The 11,481-nt window shown below is 40.7% G+C and overlaps 1 long non-coding RNA gene across 2 annotated transcripts; it reads left to right on the forward strand.

Annotated features, from left to right (window-relative positions):
* Nucleotides 1-352: 352 nt before the first annotated feature.
* Nucleotides 353-1,880, forward strand: LOC107766077 (uncharacterized). 2 transcript variants are annotated; one of them, XR_012695964.1, is made up of 3 exons: nt 353-512; nt 639-715; nt 1,541-1,880. It is a non-coding gene; the product is annotated as an uncharacterized LOC107766077 (long non-coding RNA). The 2 variants fall into 2 exon arrangements; XR_012695965.1 differs by having other exon boundaries at nt 1,551-1,880.
* The last annotated feature ends 9,601 nt before the right edge of the window (nt 1,881-11,481 follow it).

Below are 11,481 nucleotides of genomic sequence, written 5' to 3' on the forward strand. Positions count from 1 at the left end.
TTTTATTTGAGTAAGTTTTTGATATTTTAAAAGATATATTTGATCACTGACTCATAATCATTAAATTTTCAAGTAGTTAACACGCTAAATTTTATCGCTACTAGCTTATATATCTATGTTAAAGACAATGATATCCTTACTGTGCTCAAATCCTGGGTCCGCCTATGCGTCTATAGCAAAGTGACATTAATTTCTGCTAATATATAAGTGACTAAGATGGACGAACACTGCACATAGAAGTGGTACAAAATGCTGATGTGGATTGTACTCCATTGAGTCAGAAAGACTCACATTTTCATTCACACGTGTATTCCACTCAGAAAGATTCACCCACTCTTTTTACGCAGTTATGCTACTTTCTCATCTCTCCTGAACATTCGTACATTTTCTTCTAATTTCTTCTGCATCTTTGTGGTCTTCCCTAAATTTCTCTCATACCTTTTCTATTTTGGGTATTTCTTCAAAGATTCTCCCTTTTGGCTAATTTTTTATCGTTTCGGTTCGAAGTTCTGGCAAGTTTTTTGTCTAATTAATCTTTTTTATTGCACTTGTTTGGTGGTAGATTTTGCTAGATTTACATATGTCAATAACTTTATCTAACCGGAACATGCATATCTTTTAATATTTATTCATTTCAGAGACTACGATTCTCTTTCTCCTTCAGTGCTTTCAAGCATCAAATTATTCGCTAGAAGATTAAGTTTTGACAATACGAGTAAGCACACTTCAGTACCGGTAGACATACTTTGATGGTGTTCTTTATGTGTAAATGTTATAGTTAGTGATAGTTTCTTTCATAATGTCTAATTTTAAATTATTTTTGCTTAAAAATTCCAGTTATCTAATCTTTTTCATTCATAATTACCTGACATGATGTAGATGACTCTAAGATGTTTGATGAAATGCCTGATAAAACATTAATGATTTTACTGGTAAATGAAACTTTTTAGGTCCCCGCATTTGAAATTGGACACCATAGAAGATATGCAGTTGATAAACTTCGAGAAGAATAAAATTTCACTGTTTGAATTCATCTCTACTGATATTACATTATTATAATCACAACTTGAAAAGAAATTATGTCTTGTGTTTCGATCAAAAAAAAATGCTAGGTATTGTGATTGTTTGGTCTTTACTGCTTTCTCGCCGAAAATTACTTATTACATTCCCGCCACTAAATATGTTATATGCACATTTTCATGTTCAATATATTTTTTGTGAAAAATATTTGTATTATTTTGTGAAAAAAGTAATAAAACAAAGGTCACTGAGGAATTAAGATGTCGTATACAATATGCTGAATTCTTCTGCATCAACAGTTGATGTTCTCTGATAGAATTTAATGAACAATCACCTCTTAAATTCATGAGTTCTCATATAGAATAGCGTAAAGAAATTGGATGCCAAGCTTTTGCATCTATAATTGACATTCTTTGATAGAATTTAAGCAAAACGATAATCTTCTCTTACATTAATTAGTTTTCAAATAAAATAAACATGAGTACATATTTTTCAATAGTTATAACCATATTTGTTTTAGTGTCTTGCAGCATGGAGATCATAACTCTTGGGAATAAAAGGATAGGCATGAAAACAAGTGTCCTAGAGGAAAAGGAGACAACTTGTTATATGCTTTGATTTGCTGCTATGCTGCATTGCTAATGACTTGAAGGAAAGTTTCTACTCATGAATCAACCAGACTGATATTTAATTTTTCCGTATTTCATATGTGCTATTGAGTGAATCTCTTTTCTGATGAGGAGTTAAGACAAGTGATGTTAATGCTTGAAAAAGGTGGTCCGACATTAGTTCCACTTCTGATATTTTGTTTTTTTATAACTTTTTCAATTATGATTATGACATTGTGTAGTGGTTTAAAACCGTCCCAGAGTTGTTATGATATGCCAAACTAATTAGAGAAAGGAATAGTGCGAGGCCTGAGACTTATGTCTAGCAGTTTATTCAGGTATATAAAAGAGAGTTAACTACTGGTTGAAACTGCTTTTTTTTGGGGGGATAAGGTATTGGTGAACTTGATTACTCAAAATAAAGGATATTTGCAATGCTCTACTTCGAATCCTGAATCATGACGCTTTTGAGTGAAAAAAATACATTGGAGAGGGCTTAAGTTTTCACTACATTAGTCTTCATCCATTCAGTCTTTTGTGCATTTCATGATCTATATGGTGATATATATATTGATCTAAATCCTCAATATATATGTGCATCTCATCGCTTAAAATGCTGCTAATGTAACATTTATGATGAAATGAATCTACCTACTTTTCAGGATATAATATATGTTTCAATATCTTTGCAACCAACAAGGAACTCAGAACTCCAATTTCACCTGTATTACTTGAAGATGCAGCAGAACTGTCAATGACCACTTACTAGTCTAAAGAACAATACAAAAATGTATCTGGTGAAGAAAAAAAAAAGCTAAATAGCTAAATGGTGTGGCAAATGGCTTCTTAGCCAGTGATGCGGATGTGACGGTAAGGTCTTTGTCACGACCCATTTCTATAATAGGTCATGATGGCGCCCAACACCGTTGTCAGGCAAGCCAACGCGAAAGTATTAGTAAATTCTTGTTTTACTTACCCAATTCGGTTACAACATTTCTTAATTTGCAATTTAAACAGGTGATGATAAGCAATATTTAATAATAATTATACAACCCAAAAGAACTATCTGCTAATGTGCGTGCCAAGACCTGGTGTCACAAGTAGTGGGCAACTAGTAGAATATACAAAAGAATAATACTATCCTACTATCCGGGATAGAATAGACAGCAAAAGTAAAGAAAGACCCCATCAAGCTGTTGAACGACGCAAGAAGGGAGCAGCTCACCGTGGAAGGCTCGGTCTATGAATCAGGGGCGCGGACCAGTCTGATAGCCAGATATACCTGCCTCAGATCCTGTACAATTAAGTACAGAAGTGTAGTATGAGTACATAAACAATATGTACCCCGTAAGTATCCCGTCTAATCTCGAAGAAGTAGAGACGAGAGGTCGACTTGATACTTACTAAGGTTAATAATACAATGTAGTGTTACACTAAGCATGGAAGTCACAAATAATCAACAGTTTATAGTAAGCGGCAATATGTCATGTTCTTAACAATTTTACAATTTGCCATTTACATTTCAAATATTTAGCCGGTCAAGTCATGGATAAGATTTGACATAGGTATCATGCGCACACTATGCCGAGGTCGACGGCCCGGATCCAACAACTGTGCACTGCCAGAGGGTCGAATGGCGTGAACCATAGATGCATCTATTCATACCGAGGTGATCGGCCCGATCCACAAATATCAATTAATATCGAGAAAACACACGAAGGCGCATTTATATTCAAATAAAATCATGCAAGGGTTCAACAAGTATATATGCTCGCCATTTTTCCTTTCCAAGTTTCTAGCATACCCTAAGTGATCACATTAGCACAAAAACATAGAGATATTCACTATATAACATGATGTGGGTCCTAGACTACCCGGACAATTAACATAATAGTAGCTACGCACGGATTCTCGTCACCTAGTGTGTACATAGCCCCTGCATTTAGTAGCAAATTACTCAATTATTACACCTATGTGGACAATTCCCTCTTACAAGGTTAGAAAGGAGACTCACCTCGCTCCAAAGTGCACTCCCAATACCAAGAACGAGTCCAAGCCCTCAATTCGGAGCCAAACCATCCCAAACTAGTTAAATGAGGTAGGAACTAGTCAATATAGACTCACGAGATCGTATTCTAGCTATTTAAGCAATTTCCCAACCCTTAACACAAGTTTCGTAAAATTCGACCCCGGGGCCACATGTCCAGATTCCGAAATTTTTCGGAGGAAGTTGTTCTCTATAACCTAAGGATCAATAATATATCATATCTAATTTATTCCATAACAAATTTCGTGGTTAAATCTAACTTTTATTAAAACCCTAAGTTTTTGCTCTAACCCCATGATTTCACCTTAATACTAGTGTTTAATCTACCTAAGACATAAATATTAAACTAGAAATAGGTAGAACACACTTAACTCAAGATACTAGGTGAAGGTCTTCTCTCAAAAGCTCTAAAATCGCCCAATGGAGGAGTGAAATATGGCAAAAATGGACTTAGAACCCGTAATAAATGAACTCACTACCTCAGGGATTTCCGCATCTGCGGTTAGGGGACCGCATCTGCGAAATGGGCAAAAAGGGCTGGGACCGCTTCTGCGATCCTGAGCCCACTTCTGCGGTTCGAGGGCCGCTTCTGCTGTTTGGACTGGCCTTCCCCGGGCCGCATTTGCGATAGACGGACCGCATCTGCGGTCTCGCACCTGCGGTCCACCAACCGCAGGTGTGGTTATGACAGAAGCAATAGCTTCAGCACTTCTCAAAAATTTCCACTTCACTCGAGCTTCGTCCGATTGACGCTCGGGGCTCCTAGGCCCCACCCGAACATACCGACAAGTCTGAAATCACGAAACGTACCTACTCGAACCTTCGGAACACTCAAAACATCGCTAAATCTAAGAATCACTCCCTAAAACCAAATGAATCAAACTTATGAACTTCAAGTTCTCAATTTTCCTCCAACGGGCCAAAACGCCCTTAAACTACTCGGATTGACACCAAATTTTGTGGGCAAGTCTTAAATGATATATCGGACCTATACCGGGCTTCATAACCAACATACGAGCCCGATACCCATGAAATCAATCATTAATTAGTTTCTTTAAATCCTTAAAACTTCAGATTAACAATTTCTAATCAAAATTCATTACTCGGGTTAGAGACCTCAGAATTCGATTTCGGGCATACGCGTAGTCCCATATTTTTCTGCGGACCCTCCGGGACCGTCAAATTACTAATCCGGATCTGTTTGCTCAAAATGTTGACCCAAGTCAACTTAGCCTTTTTAAGAAAATCCTAAGGAACCAAATGGGCATATTTCACTCCAAACTCTTCCAAATCCCGAACAAACCATCCCCGCAAGTCGTAAATTAGCTAAATCAATCGCGGGAGGTCTTATTTAAGGAAATGAGGTTCAAAAAGGCAAAACAACCCGTCAGGTCGTTACATTCTTCACCTCTTAAACAAGCCTTCATCCTCGAACGGACATAGAAAAGTACCTGAGCTGCTGAATAAATGGGAATATCTGCTCCGCATGTCCTCCTCGGACTCCCAGGTCGCCTCCTCGACTGGTTGGCCCCTCCACTGGACCCTCACAGCAGAAATCCTCTTGGACCTCAACTGGTGATCCTGCCTATCTATAATGGCAACTGGCTCCTCCTCACAACCCAAACTCTCATCCAGCTGAATAGTACTGAAGTCTAACACATGGGACAAGTCGGCATGACACTTCCGAAGCATTGATACATGAAAAATCGGATGAACTCCCGATAAGCTGGGGGTAAGGCAAGCTCATACACAACCTCTCCAACTCGTCTCAACACCTCAAAGGGGCCAATAAACCTTGGGCTCAACTTGCCCTTCTTCCCGAACCTCATAATGCCTTTCATTGGCGAGACTTTCAAGAGAACCTTCTCACCAATCATAAATGATACATCACGCGCCTTTTGATCTGCGTAACTCTTCTGTCTGGACTGAGCTGTACGAAGCCTCTCCTGAATCAACTTTACCTTATCCAAGGCATCCTGTACCAAATTTGTACCATATAACTTAGCTTCACCAGGCTCAAACCACCTGATAGGAGAATGTCACGACCCCAAATACCGGTCGTAATAGCGCCTATCATATTACTAGGCAAGCCAATCAATCAACTAACTACAACCCATTTCCTTTAGTAATAAACTATTTACAACATAGGTTTTAAATACTGATTTCATAACAAACGTTAAAAACGATAGAAAAATATGTGAAAGTCAAAATAACAATAACCTACACAGCCTAAACTGATGTGGTGTCACGAGTCTAGAGCCTCTAATACAAGTCTGAATACCTAATACATCAATAGTTTAGGAAATGCGGAAAGATAATAAGATAAGAGAGAGAGAACAGGGCTGCGGACGCCATGCAGCTACTTCGAAGTCTCCATCAAATACTGAAACAGCTGAAAGCCCTCACTCGGTCGCTCGGGCACCTAGATCTGCACACAAGGTGCAGGGAGTAACGTGAGTACGCCAACTCAGTAAGTAACTAGAGTAAATAAGGACTGAAAGCAGTGACGAGCAGTTCAAAAATACATAACTGGATAATCAACGGAATATCAGGTCATCTTTACAGTTTAAAATCAGTTTTCGTTATAGAATCACATTTCCAGTTTAAAACATTGAAGTTAGTTGCTTAACAATATATCCAACAGAGGCTTAATTAAGTGAAATAAGTGAAAACATCATAACAAGGCCTATCGGGCAAGGAATCACTCAGAATATGGACCCTCGGGCAGCCTCTCAGTCACTCGTGACTCGACTCTCGTCACACAATACTCACTCTCAACACTCATCTCTTTAGTATCTCATAATAAGAGAAATCATAGTAACCGCTGCGACGTGCAACCCGATCCGTAATTTATAGTCGACTACGCTTACTGGGGTGTACAGACTCCGGAGGGTCTCCTACAGCCCAAGCATCATATTGCTGCGGCATGTAGCCTGATCCAATATACATATCGCTGCGGCGTGTAGCCCAATCCAGTATATATATCGCTGCGGCGTGTAACCCGATCCAAGTAAGTATCGTTGCGGCGTGCAGCCTGATCCATAATATATACATATCATATCCTCACTATTAGGTTCTCAACCTCTCTCAGTCATTAACCTCACAGCCTCTCGGGCACAATAATAGAAATTAGGGAAATTAGCCCAAACAGTCCCCACAATTAGAAGTGAAAAGATAAACCAATTTTAAACATTTAAACAGGTAATACATGACTGGGGATATGTTTTTAGCAAGTAATAGTGAGGAAACATAGTCAAAATGCCCCTAAGGGTTTCTACAGGTCAGCACGAGGCCTCAAACATGACATACATCCCATAATACAGTATAAATATCCAAAATACGGAATAATATAACGTTTCCAAATCAAATACGCGGCTTAATAGTCGTTAGGGAACGGACCAAGTCAAAATTCCTACCGGTGCACGCCCACACGCTCATCACCTAGCATGTGTGTCACCGCATTTATCAAGACAAATCAAATACCGGGGTTTTGTACGCTCAGTTCCAGATTTACAATGGTTATTTACCTCAAACTGATGAAAATACTACTCCGTGATGCCTTTGCCCCTCGATTCGGCCTCCACGCACGTCGAATCTATCCAAAATCAGAATGAGGACGTCAAAATATGCCAAGGGAACGAAGCCCAAGTGAAAACAATCAATAAATGGCACAAATCGCGAAATTACCAAAACCCGACCCCTGGGTCAACGTCTCGAAATTCAGAAATTTTTAAATCAATAGATTTCTCGTCTCCCCACGAGTCTATGCATATCAAGAACACTAAAATCGGAGTCCAAATGACCCCTCAAATCCTCAATTAAAGGCATCTTAAACTCAAGCCCTAATCCTCCATTTTTAACCCTTTAATTCCTTTAATTTCAGCCTTAATCCATGAAATACTACCATAGAAATGTGTTTTAGGTCCAAAAATACTTACCTTATGAAGTTCCCTTATCCCTTTTCCAAATCGCCCAAAAAGTTCTAAGCCGAAGTCCAAAATGGTGAAATAACTAAATTTCGCGAAATGGAATAACTTATATGTTCTGCCCAGATATTTTTGCATTTGCGACTCTCCAACCACTTTATGCGGTATCGCATTTGCGGTCATACCTCCGCTTCTGCGAAAATCACTTAAAGTCTAAAAATCACATCTGCGATAGTCCATCCGCACCTGCGACTCCACAGGTGCGGTCCCACACTGCATCGGCGGTTCCTGAAAAATCTCAATACTCCGCTTCTGCGGTTTATCTTCCGCACGTGCGGTCCCCAAATCGCAGGTGCAAAAACACCAGAGGCAGCAAAATTTCTGCACTTCCACAAGTCTCAAACCTTCTCGTTAACCTTCTGAAATCACCCGAGGCCCCCGGGACCTCGACCAAAAGCACAAACATAACCCAATACCGTATACAAACTTGTTCCAATAATCAAAACACTTCAAACAACATCAAATCAATTAAAACACCTCAGATTCAAGCCTAAGTTTCTAAAATCTTCCGAAATACGCTTTTGATCAAAAACCCAACCAAACCACGTCCGAATGACCTGAAAATTTACACACACATCCCAAATAACACAGCAGAGCTATTGTAACTCTCGGAATTTCATTCCGACCCCTATATCAAAATCTCGCCTATCAAACGGAAATCGCCAAAATATCAACTTCGCCAATTCAAGCCTAATGATCACACTCCTAAGTCATAAATCATCTCCCGAAGCTAACCGAACCATCAGAACTCACATCCGAGCCCTCTAACATGTAAGTCAACATTCGGTTGACTTTTCCAACTTAAACCCCCTTAAAAGAGACTAAGTGTCTCAAATTTCACCAAACTCATTCCGGACTCGATCCCGCCAACCCGATATCACAAAATACGGATAGCGAAGCATAAAGAAGTATAAATGGGGAAAACGAAGCGGTAACTCATGAGACGACTGGCCGGGTCTTCATATCCTCCTCAACTTAAACAAACATTCGTCCTTGAACGAGTCAAGAAACATACCTAAAGCCTCAAACAGGTGAGGATATCTGATCTGCATCTCCCGCTCGGTCTCCCAGGTAGCCTTCTCCACGGGCCGACCTCTCTACTGCACTTTCACTAAAGCTATATCCTTTGACCTCAACTTTCAAACCTGACGACCCAAAATAGTTATTGGCTCCACATCATAAGTCAAATCATCATCCAACTGAACCGTGTTGAAATCCAAAATATGAGACGGATCCCCAATATACTTTCGGAGCATAGAAACATGAAATACCGGATGCACACTCGACAAGCTGGGTGGCAAAGCAAGCTTATAATCCACCTCCACAATCCTCCGAAGCACCTCAAAAGGCCCAATAAACCAAGGACTCAATTTTCCTTTCTTCCCGAATCTCATAACACCCTTCATGGGTGAAACCTTCAATAGAACCTTCTCGCCAATCATGTAGGACACATCTCGAACTTTCCTATCAGCATAACTCTTTTGCCTCGACTGCGCTATACGAAGCCTCTCCTGAATCACCTTCTCCAAAGCATCCTGCACCAAATCAGTCCCCAATAGCCTAGCTTCACCGAGCTCAAACCAACCAACTGGAGATCTACACCGCCTCCCATACAAAGCCTCATATGGAGCCATCTGAATACTCGACTGGTAGCTGTTGTTATAGGCAAACTTAGCAAGCGGTAGAAACTGATCCCTTGACCCTCCAAAATCAATGACACAAGCATGCAACATGTCCTCCAATATCTTAATAGTATGCTCGGACTGTCCATCCATCTAAGGGTGAAAAATTGTGCTCAACTCCACCTGAGTACCCAACTCTCACTGCACAGACCTCCAAAACTACGAAGTAAACTGAGTGCCCCTATCTGAAATGATGGAAACTTGGACACGATGCAAACGAACGATCTCTCAAATATAGATCCTTGCCAACCGCTCTGAAGAATAGGTAGTACACACAAGAATAAAGTGCGCGGACTTGGTCAGCCGATCCACATTCACTCAAATGGCATCGAACTTCTTCAAAGTTCGAGAAAGACCAACAACAAAGTCCATAGTGATCCTATCCCACTTCCACTCGGGAATATCCATCTACTGAAGCAAGCCACCCGGTCTCTGTTGCTCATTTTTCACCTGCTAACAATTAAGACACCGAGCTGCAAATCCCATAATGTCTTTCTTCATTCTTCTCCACCAATAATGTTGCCTCAAATCCTGATACATCTTCGCGGCACCCGGATGAATGGAATACCGCAAGCTGTGGGTCTCTTCCATAATCAACTCCCGAAGCCCATCCATATTGGGCACACAAATCCGGCCCTGCATTTTCAACACTCCATCATCATCAATAGTCACATTTCTGGCATCATCATGCTGAACTATGTCCCTAAGGAGAAGCAAGTGCGGATCATCATACTGGCACTCTCTAATGCGATCATATAAGGAAGACCGATAAACCACACAAGCCAATACCCGACTGGGCTCCGAAACATCTAACCTTATGAAATGATTGGCCAAGTCTTGAACATCAACTACAAGAGGTCTCTCCCCAACTGGAATATATGTCAAACTCCTCATACTCACTGCCTTTCGTCTCAAAGCATCGGCCTCCACATTGGCCTTTCTCGGATGGTACAATATAGTGATATCATAATCTTTAAGCAACTCCAACCATCTCCGCTGCCTCAAATTAAGATCATTTTGCTTGAACAAATGCTGAAGACTGCGATGATCAGTGAACACCTCACAAGATACGCCATACAAGTAATGCCTCCAAATCTTCAATGCGTGAACTATGGCAGCCAACTCCAAATCATGAACGGGGTAGTTCTTCTCATTGGGCTTCAACTGACGAGAAGCATAAGCAATAACTCTACCTTCCTACATCAACACACAACCAATCCCAACTCTCGAAGCATCACAATACACGGTATATGAACCCGAAGTTGATGGTAAAACTAACACTGGAGCTGTGGTCAAAACTGTCTTGAGCTCCCGAAAGCTCTACTCATACTCGTCCGACCATACAAATGAAGCACCCTTTCTGAGTCAACTTGGTCAAGGGCGATGCGATAGATGAGAATCCCTAAACAAATCGGCGATAATAGCCTGCCATACCAAGAAAGCTGCTAATCTCTGTAGTTGAGGATGGTTTGGGCCAACTCTGAACCGCCTCTATCTTCTTCGGATTAACCTGAATACCCTCGCTGGACACCACGTGCCCCAAGAAAGCCACTGAACTGAGCCAGAACTCACATTTGGAGAATTTTGCATAAAGCTTCTCCTCCCTCAATCTATGTAACACAACTCTCAAATGATCTGCATGCTCCTCCTGACTACGCGAATACACCAGAATATCATCAATGAAGACTATGACAAACGAATCAAGATAAGGCCGGAACACGCTGTTTATCAAATGCATGAATGCTACTGGGCATTGGTCAGCCCAAAAGACATCACCAAGAACTCATAATGACCATATCGGGTCCTAAAAACCGTCTTAAGAATATCTGAAACCCTGATCTTCAACTGGTGATAGCCCAAACGGAGATCAATCTTGGAGAACACTCTCGCTCCCTGAAGCTAGTCGAACAAATCATCAATGTGAGGCAAAGGATACTTGTTCTTAATTGTTACCTTGTTCAATTGTCTATAATCAATGTACATCCTCATTGTGCCATCCTTTTTCTTCACAAATAGAATTGGTGCACCCCAAGGTGACACACTAGGCCGAATAAACCCCTTATCAAAGAGTTCCTGAAGCTGCTCATTTAACTCATTCAACTCCGTTGGTGCCATACAATACGGCGGAAGAAATGGGC

Source organism: Nicotiana tabacum, chromosome 10, assembly GCF_000715075.1.
Source record: "Nicotiana tabacum cultivar K326 chromosome 10, ASM71507v2, whole genome shotgun sequence".
In the NCBI taxonomy this organism is placed as follows: domain Eukaryota; kingdom Viridiplantae; phylum Streptophyta; class Magnoliopsida; order Solanales; family Solanaceae; genus Nicotiana; species Nicotiana tabacum.